The sequence below is a fragment of the Capsicum annuum genome, chromosome 3 (genome assembly GCF_002878395.1).
Source record: "Capsicum annuum cultivar UCD-10X-F1 chromosome 3, UCD10Xv1.1, whole genome shotgun sequence".
Classification (NCBI taxonomy): Eukaryota; Viridiplantae; Streptophyta; class Magnoliopsida; order Solanales; family Solanaceae; genus Capsicum; species Capsicum annuum.
In genome coordinates this window covers 251,207,499-251,218,252 of record NC_061113.1, presented here as the reverse complement: position 1 = coordinate 251,218,252, position 10,754 = coordinate 251,207,499, and the positions used below count along the sequence as shown (strand labels likewise).

General features: G+C 30.1%; 2 long non-coding RNA genes across 2 annotated transcripts; one reads left to right on the top strand and one right to left on the bottom strand.

Annotated features, from left to right (window-relative positions):
• On the bottom strand, positions 1-4,013 carry LOC124897185. The gene is made up of 3 exons (XR_007053859.1): positions 3,801-4,013; positions 274-393; positions 1-194 (listed from the first exon to the last, which is right to left on the bottom strand). It is a non-coding gene; the product is annotated as an uncharacterized LOC124897185 (long non-coding RNA).
• Positions 4,014-7,031: 3,018 nt separating this feature from the next.
• On the top strand, positions 7,032-9,529 carry LOC124897184. The gene is made up of 2 exons (XR_007053858.1): positions 7,032-7,647; positions 9,189-9,529. It is a non-coding gene; the product is annotated as an uncharacterized LOC124897184 (long non-coding RNA).
• The last annotated feature ends 1,225 nt before the right edge of the window (positions 9,530-10,754 follow it).

Here is a 10,754-nt window from a genome sequence, read left to right as displayed (position 1 = left end):
GATCAAACACGACAAAAGTTTATAAATACAACCACTTTAAACCATTCAAAACAAACATCAAATCAAATAATTTAAACATATAAATGTCACAACCAAAAACAAGAACAATAACTACAATCTAATTATCATTAGATTCATTATCGTCCTCGTAGTTGGGTTTGACACCACTCTTCTATGCTTTTTTGAAATTCTTCCTGAAAGAAAAATTATTTGTCAGTATGTAAACAAGCATAGTTGAGTAACAATAAAACAATGTAAAAGTTATTATCTTACATATGCATTCTTAGCACGCGTTTCTACCCAATCTCCTCTTGTACCGTCCTTATTTTTCTTCCTATGCGTTTTTTCGTTGACATCAATAAAAGGGCACTCTTTTTCCCCATTTTCATATTCCTGCAAAATTTTAGAAAAAGAGATAATACAAGTATGAAGACAAGTCCGGGCAGCATAGACCAAAACATCTTAAGACTAATACAAATAGATCATGGAGTCCATGATTCGAAAATACTCAAATCCAACTGAAGTAGTTTAGGTAGATTCTTTTCAATTGTTTAAGCTATAAGTAAACAGTTTGGAAGGGGTCTACAGGTATATAGGGAGCCAATGCCCAGAAATAGTATTTGTGATTTCAATGACCAAACAAAAGGTAGATGCTCTGAAGAGTGTCAAAAGAAGCATTCAAAATTTCGGAAATGCAGACGCGTACATTTTGAAATTCGTAACTAAGCGTGTTGGAATAATGGTCAAGAAAAGAAAAGTGATTTTGGCAACTTGCTTTTGTGTCAATACGTACAGTGGTCCATTTTATGCTAAAAACCAGGGCAAATGATCAGACATCCATATGAATATAACACAAACAAATATGAAATATGAATAATAGTCAAAGTATGGAAAAACTTATATTATCCAAAAGTTTGTAACATTCATCATTATTAGTTTGTACAAAAAAATAACTAGAAGAGTGTTTTTCACATCTACTACTTAACTAATCGTTGAAGTGGAATGGATAACTAATTGTTGACAATGGAAGGTTCTCTGTATCTTGTTAGAACTATTTAAGCAATTATTCCATGGGAAAACAACTTATGTGATTATGCAGTACTCCACATTAACCAATGGTTATAAGGTCATGTGTTTAGTTGGATTAATGCTAGCTCTTGATATTCTTGCAGTTCTTTTATACACAATTCAAATCCAAAAAAATGCACTCACAAATAAGGAAAATTAGGAGCAATGCAAAGCCTTTGGATGGGGCACATATATTCCATTCCCCTGCAGGACTGGTTGATTTATAACAGTTGAAGTGGTTGGCTAGACTCCAGGCTTCTTACAGCCATCCCTTGGTTAGGGAGTTTAATTCTTTCTATGCTACCTCTATATATCTATTTACACCAAAGGGGGAGGAAGGTCATAGAGTAGCCCCAGTTACAGAACACTTGGTTGAGAGAAGTTCATGTTGATATTTTGGCAGTGGCTTTCGGCTGAGTTCTATTTGGGTCTGAGTGTGTAGCCCTAGAATATACTACAAAGTATGATTTCAAGATGTGATTTGTGCGGGATAGACGCACTATGAGAGATGTTGAGTATAGAGGATAGAAGTTAGATGCAGGCAATGGATCTTTCGAAAACCATCAGGCAGTGTGATACAAAATCAAGTTCACAACAAAAGAAACAAGCAACAACAAGAGCAACAAGATGTCAACAATGCAAGTGAATCGAAATAGGCCACACACGGCTTCACTAGACTTCAAGATGAACAAGAAACAAGATGTCAATAATGCTAGTGAATCAAAATAGGCCACACACGGCTTCACTAGACTTCAAGATGAACAACAACAAGAGCAACAAGATGTCAACAATGCTAGTGAATCGAAATAGGCCACAAACGGCTTCACTAGACTTCAAGATGAACAACAACAAGAGCAACAAGATGTCAACAATGCTAGTGAATCGAAATAGGCCACAAACGGCTTCACTAGACTTCAAGATGAACAACAAGAAGAAGATAACAACAATAATGACCTTTTGATGGTGGTGGTGGTGGTGGTGTATATTCACCTACGGGAAGATTATCAGGTCCTTTCTTACCTTTCTTACACCGTCCATACCATGACCTTTTGATGCCATTGATTTTCTTTATTAACCACCCGAAAAAAAAAAAACCACCTACATGAAGCTTTTTTGTTAACATTAAAAAAGAGGTTAACCTAAATGAAATAAAGTACATGAAGAAATGTGATAATTATCAGCAAGATAATAAATCTTCTAACAGCAAAGAACATGTGAACTAAATTAGTCAAATGACTTTGTTGTAAGGAGATAACTTGTAAGGGATGCATAGAAAGATACTTAAAAATAGATAACTAAATTATATAAATCCAAATATAACATTATATTAGCCTGAGCTATGAAGAGGTGGATTGACAACAACACTGTAAATACTGATATTAAACAATAAACATGTTAAAATTTGCTAACTTTGAGAACTTTAGTGTAATACAATTATAAGAATAAGTTTCAAATGTATTTCTTAAAAGATGTTAATGATCTATCTATAACTAAATATCAAGGGTCAAATCTCAGGAAATATGTCATCTTAAAGTCTACTAAAGACTTATTAATTACTCATCATTATCATAATAGTAATGATTGATGTCTAATAGTAATATAGTTTAACGAGACACACATGCTTTCATATTTAATGTTCTGATTATGTAATCTTCTACATGATAAAGTAAAATTAACTTACCTATAATTATGACTTCACTTACCGAAAAAAGAAAACAAACACAAAGGTCAATAAAGAACCCATTGTTCACATAATTTGCCAATTCAATAGTCTTTCCAAAAGGATCTTCACCCTCAGATCTCATTCCCAAAGCAAATTGGGAACCACAAAAATATTATCAATGACTATTCCTTAGTAATATAACCTTTGTACCTCCCTATTGTTTGAGAGAATTGCAAGTGGAGAATAACATCTAAGTTTCTGCTCCTAGTATGTTCGAGAGAATGACTATCGAATGAAGGTTTTCCAAGCAACTGGATAACCTTTGCACTACCTATTCATCTATAAGAACATTTAGAACGTTCTCAGATTGTTGTAGTGAAAAACAAGCCTAAATATGTTACTGTACCTGCTTATATAGGGAACTGGAAATTTGTTATGCAAAGGTTCCTCAGATCATTAATGTCTCAAAATAAGAAATCCAAGAAGAAGAAGAAATACCCAAAATATACCAACTTTAAACAGATGATAATAATGAACACATGGTACCCACAAGGTAATACTATAAACTGTCTATTCGAAATCGAAGACAACACCGAAACACCACTAAAAAGCAACTACAGGTGTAGATACAAACAAAATCAGGTTAACGTTCAACTAATCTAATCCAGATTAAAAGCTTTCAACATGAAGATATCAAATCAACTAGATCCACAATGTTCAATCCATGAGTGCAGATCGAACTTTGTGCAGAAAAAAATGTCAAGAGATACAGTATAGCTTCGTCAAAATGAACTGAAACAAGATTCAGATACAGAAACATTCTACTTGGAAGAATATATGTACACAAAAAACACTAAATAAGCTATCAGTTGCAAATCCCCCTTTTGTACAGAGACAAGTAGACACCCATAAAATCATTTAACTTGAAAGCACAGTAAAGCAAAACTTGGTTACAAAACCTTCCGTTAAAAGATGAGCACAAATTCACAGATTTAGCCAACACCTTGTATCACCAAACATTGATTTCTAAACTTCATAAACTCTTGTAGAAAATGGAACAACTTTTTACCTTGAATCAGTGAAGATGTGAGTGAAGATGGAAATTTCTTGATTCACCTTCAATACCGTCATTCATCGCTGTCGTTAACACTCCACTGTCGTCAATTTTTGAGATAGAACGCTGAAAGTTATCAAGTTCAAGAGCCCTAACTTAGAGAGAGACGTGGCTTAGAGAGTGAGAGAGATAATTGGGAATTGTTGTGGTGGGTGTAGCTTATGTTTTATATATAAATGTGTTTAATAATTAAATATAAGATTCCGACTACTTCAGTCGGAAACTAATTTAATATATTTAATTATTTAAATTTTTTGATTATTGTAGTCGAAAAAATACATATTTAATAATTTATTTAAATAATTATTTAATTTTTGAATAAACATCTAACTATACATTTAATAATATGTTTACTTAATCTTTATATTTTCGACTACAATGGTTGAAAATATATATTTAATAATTTATTTATTTAATTATTTATATTTTTGATTACAGTGGTTGAAAATATATTGGTACTGGTTACATGTTTATTAATATATTTATTTAATTATTTATATTTCTGATTACGTTAATAGGAAACACATATTTAATAATTTATTTTAGTAATATATTTATTTAATTATTTACATTTACGACTACGGTGGTCGGATATATATTTAATTATTATTAATTTTCTTTAGTTATTAGTATTTTCGACTATTGTAGTCGAAAATATATATTTAATAATTTATTTAAATAATTATTTAATTTTCATATAAATGACTGATTATATATTTAGGATTATATTTATTTAATTATTTATATTTTTGACTACGGTAGTCGAAAATATATTAAATTAATTATTAATTTTATTTATTTATTAGTATTTCTGACTACTGTAGTCGGAATTTATATTTTTCAGAATTTTTCGCCAAACATTCTGACTGTTTTTGTCACCAAATGTATTGAAAAAATATTTTGTAAAAAATAAAAATTTAAAAAAAAATTCCGATCGAAGTAGTCGAAAATTTTCGACTACTTTTTTCAGTCGGAAAATAGCGAATTTATGGTAGTGACTATTAGCACTCTGTTTGGATGATAGGTTTGTTATGGTTTCTTAATGTATGGTACTGTATGGTATAGTATTGTACTGTACAATATAGTACAATACCATGTTTGGATAGACAGTATCGTTCATTATTGTTTAATTATAGTTTTACTGTTTGGTTTGATAGTATGGTACTGTACGTAACTAGTAAGTTTATTAAAATACTTTTAATTGTTATAAATTTTAAATTTATCAACAATTATTAATAAAATAATTTTCTTCCTACTAATTTGACATGAATTATATCATGTAGATATATATTAAGTTGTTAAATTCATGTAAATTCTAACAAAATCAATAAAAGAGTAGATAAAAATAAATATTACCGGATTCATTTTTTATAGTAACAAGTTTCATTTCTTTTTTGGTGTTTTGAGACATGACACTAAAGATAAGTACAAAATTTGAATGCATATTTTGTGTAGGCTACGAGTATGTTCGGTATTGAATTCAAAAAAAGTATTTCTAAAAAAGTAAATTGTTTCTTACTTATTTTCTTGTGTTCGTTACACAAGTATAATAATATTTGTAAATATTTAACAGAAAATATTAAAAATTAATATGAGAAAGGGGGCGAAGCAAGAAAAATTTAAATTTTTTTAAAAAAACATTTGGGGTCGTTAGGGATAGTGGAGTAGGAGGTCAAGATAGGAACTGGGGTAAGAAAAGAAGTTTTAAATTTTTTGTAAGAAAAATAATTTTTTTGTTGGGGTGAGGGGTGGGGGTGGGTATTATTATTATTTTTTTGTGGGTAAAGGGGGGGGGGGGGGGGGGGGGAAGAGTTGGTAGGGATGGGGTGGTGTAAGAATTTTTTTTTAAAAGATTTTAAAAATAAAAAGAAAATTGGTGGGGGAGGGGGGCTAGTAGGTAAAGGGGAGCTGGGGGTGGGGATAAGAAAAAGTTTTTGAATTTCTGATAAAAAATAAATAAATAAAAATAAATTGGGCGGGGTCGGATCAAGGTAGGGGGTAGGATAAGCAAAAGTTTGAAATTTTCTAAAAAAAAATTAAAAAAGAATGGAAGGAGGGGTAGGGGCGGGACTAGTGAGGTCAGGGGTCGGATTGGAGTTAAATAATATAAGATGAAGGCCAAAAAAAGATTATATAATATTAAGAAAGGACATAACTGGAAAAAAAAAAGACAAATCATGAGATACCATCAAATTGATGGTTACCTAAAGTGAGAGTTTTCTTGGTTATCACCAAATCATACCATACCATGCATTTTAAGAAACAATAAAAACAAACATGATTCTGATAATAATTATATCATACCATACCATGAAAAATCACCATCCAAACATTGTTTTGATTATTCAATTCAGACATTGGAACTAAAACTTATTTTAGTTGAGCACCTTAACTTCTACGTTCTAATGAAGTGCTATAATTAGACATTTTTGGTTAAATTTTTAGAATCATATACATTCACCTCAATAAATCATAAAATACTAGACATTTTTCACTTTAGGTTGATGTGTACAATTAAAATAAATAACATATTTTATGTGATTAATTTAATTATATAATAAACGAATGAGAAGACACCTAATTTTTTTTTCATACTCTAACTTGAAACTTTAAAGTTGTTGGGTTCAAAATCGAAAGAGCGTCATGCGGAAGCTTAAAGTTTGCAAACTAATATGGTGATAATTCAGATGACAGATAAAAATAATACAAAAAGTATAAAATTATTATATGATTTGGCCAATTGGCCTACATATAAAACCTAATATTAAAAAGTATAAAAACTAATTGAGAGAAAATCTCCTCTAAACAAGAATGTTAAAACGAACATTGTGGATACTATTGTGTTATGGTATAAGAAAGTGTCTTTTATTTATAGATTTGCAAAATCTTTTTTCAAGAAAGAGTTTTGCTAAATATGGAAAAGTTTTATATTTTTTTCTCACGAAAAGTAAAAGTAATTATGGTATTACTTTTATTTTCCTTCTAAGAAAAATAAAACTTAAATTTTGTAAAAAAATAGGGCAAAAACCCTAAAGTGTCTAATTAGATCATTTTATGTGGAGTTTAGGTATTCCAATAATACATAATTTAGTTTGAGTGTCTAAATAAAATATTGTGACAAATTTAAAGGGGTAATTATATATTAACCTAGATAATTATATATTCTGGCCGTGTTGTTGAGGAAACAATTGGAAGAGTTCTCATTGGAGACTACTTCCTTCATCCTCCTATTTTCCATACACTTACGATCTCATTGTTCACACTGTATTACTTTTTGCAGATTATAGACATCTGATTGACACCCATCAGAATGTTTTTTTCAATTTTCATAATCCATTCAAAAAAACAAAAAAAATGGTACGCGAAAACGGCATGGAGACAACGACATTCCCTCAAAACGTGATTATAGTGGCTTCTCTAGCAGCGATAGGGTTTTCAATTTGGTCACGTTTCAACGAGAGCGCTACGCATTTCCAGAAAGTGTGGGAGATGCCTTCGCTAATACTAATACTGTCAGTGTTTCTACTAGTATTTTCAGTTATGATATTGGTTGGACGATTGCATTACATTTAGGATCTTGGTGCACTTGGTCAATTAGGGAATCATCTGTTTATTGCTTTTCGTAGTTTTGGTCACCAATAGAAACGCGAGCAGGGCGTCATTTGGGAGAGGTGGAAATTACTCGCACGACTTGTTGAAGAAGCTTGTGGTGCATGAAGAGTATTGGCAGCACATTAAGGGCTGTTATTTTGCTTACGGATTTTGTCAGCGTACTCACAAAGGGTTTTATTCTCATATTCAGGTTCTTAATTGTTTTTTTTTTTTTACTTTACTTATTATCTTCTTTCTTAATGAATTATTAATCTACTAGGAGAGATCTAAATTACTAATGAATATGCCTTATATTTTTTGCGTTTAAGTTCCACGAATTGATGATGCAACAAAGATGAATATAATTATATTGGATCAAAATAACACCAATATATTTATAAAAGTAGGGTCTAGGAAGATTAGCATGAATGCAAATTAATCTTGTTGGAAATTTGACGAAAAATCTTTGATCAAAGAAATTGTGTAGGAAACTCTCATAGCTTGAGGTGCATCAAAGACAATGTCTTTAAAAATATTTCACTAATAGAGGATTATCATCTACGAAAAAACTAACTCTTCTAAACTAAGAGCACATAAACTACCAAAAATTTATGCAAGTATAAAACCCAGCACCAACACTTGGAAGGAACATAATTTGGATAGATCTCTTTCTACATCTCCAAGTTCCAAAGAATGATTAAATATATTATTATTTTATATATACAAGTGAAGGATCAAATTAAAAGTGGAGTTTGTAACCGGACCATAATATATTGAGTTTTCAAAACCTGCTAGTGGAGGAAGAACTCCTAGTATAAGAGATATAGTGTTAAGAAAGCGCCTTTCTGAAGTGAAACTTATTAATAGTGTGATTCAATGGATCATAGGTTAAAATTAATTTTATAAAGTAGCAATATAAAAGAAAAAATAGATAAGAAAATAAGACAAGAAATAAGAGTTTTTCTTTCTTCTAAATGTTCAAGTGTACAAGTGTATATAATATGAATCCTTATGCATCTATTTATAGTCTCATATAGAGGCATGTCATAAACCTGGCATTAACCATTAACATAATGGGGGAGGTTATAAATGTGAAAGGTTACAAGAATAATAGCCATGAATGATGGAGGCCATCTTCATAATGGAGGAAAGTAATGGAGATATGTAGTGAAAAAAATTTCTAAAACAGTGGACATCCACACTTATTAGTTTTACAAGACCATATTCATTATTCACGAAATAAATTATGTGATTGTTATAAAAATCTCATGGTTATTTAAAGTGGTTCAAAATATTATAATACTGGCTAGTAGTTAATGAAGATAATGTTAAAATTTATTTTTTTGAAATATAATAGCATAAGAATTATTCTAGAAAACCTTACACCTAACTCAAGCGTAGAAAAATTGTTTTCAATATACCCTTGTCTTAAGAATAACAGTTTAAAGCAGTCTAGAAAGATTATAAACGAAAGTGAAAGTATTATAAAACGTACTTACTATTAACTCTTTCTAAATGTCACCATCACCATTGTTCTTATTCAACAAAATCATTGTACTCTATGTCCATTCTTTGGACATCTTTGTCATATTGAAAATGATATTAAACAACTTTATAGCATTATAGATAAATCTCCATGATAAGCATTATGTGATATTTTTTAATCTGGTAAAGAATGATTGTATGTTCAAAAAAATACTACTACTATTACGCTAGTGCACATAACTTACATCTTTGTTTTTGCTTGTGCAGTCGAATTGTTGCAAGCCTCCAAGTAACTGTGGCTTTGAGTTTCACAATGCTACCTACTGGACCATACCCAAAGCAGGGCCAATGATAGCAGACGGTGACTGTAAGATTTGGAGCAATGCACAAAATGATCTCTGTTTCAATTGCCAATCATGTAGGACAACATTTCTTGTTCCCTCGTCTTTATAATCATCTTCCTTAGCTTACACTTGCTTTATTATGTTGTCTTTGTGTTGCCTGGAGGAAGAACAGATCAAAGGGATACCAATGTCCCATAGTACACCCTGCATGAGAGATGTTGGTCCATTAGATTTCCATTTTCTTAATGAGTAATATTTGTTTGACTGTTTGGATTAGGGGTGACAATTGGGTGGGTTGGGTGACAATTGGGTGACTGCATGAAAGATATTTATTTATTTATCTCGATCAACTTTTACTAAGTTTTAATTATTTATTTATTCTTTTATAAATTCTTTAGCACCTAATAAAATTATTTTTTCTTTATTACAAATATATGTAACATATCAAATATAAAACAAAGGTCTTTTAAAAATATTTTAACAAAATTTTTCAAAAATCAATTTTGGCTACGTAACTCAATTTATAGTGAATTCAAATGGATTGAGCTAAACTGAATTGGGCTGACAATTAGGTGTGTCAATAATTAATTCAAACTTAAACGAATTGAGTGGAATTTTACCACCCCAGTCTCGATGGTACTAAACATTGATATTGTATTTGGTGTTTAATATTGTCGAGTATGTTTAATCTGATTTATTGTATACACATTCTTGAGTTTTCTTCGACTGTGCTTCCACTCTTGTCTATAATTTTATATGCAAACCATTTCAAGTTTTTTTATTAGAATTTGGGGAAATAAAGAAATTGAGTTATGGAAGGGAGACTTAGCATTATTTATTTTCATTGCAAACGTATCAATTTGAATGCACCATCTAAATAATTAAGGTAGTTTATTTTTCAATATTTGAATACATATAATTTATTTATTTAGATGCATAATAAATATACAATTTAAAAAATACTATTTAACTATTAGAAAAATATATAAATTTAATAAAATAAATTATTATTATTATTATTAGATAACAATAATAGCAACAATAACAATTTGAATGTCAAAAAACATTACTCCATTTTTATATAATAAAGTATTTATGTTTGCTAGTGATAGTGATGGTGATGGTTGGTGTTAGTCCTAATTAATAATAATAATAATAATAATAGTAATGATGATGATGATGATGATGATGATGATGATGATGATGATGATGATGGTAATGATTTTTATAACGAAGGCAATTGATGTTATAGTGAATTATGCAATAGTGTAATGTCAAAGTGGTTAGCGGTGATAACTAAAGATTATGAACAGAAATAGTAGTAAAATTATCAACACAAAATGACCCCTTAAAGATACTAACAATGTGTTCAAAATCTATTCAAACAAGATACCTGTTTATATTGTAAACATTAAATGTGATCTTTAACTTGGTCTCAACTCATATTTATGATCTCCAACTTTTGAATGTATACAAATAGATATTAAAA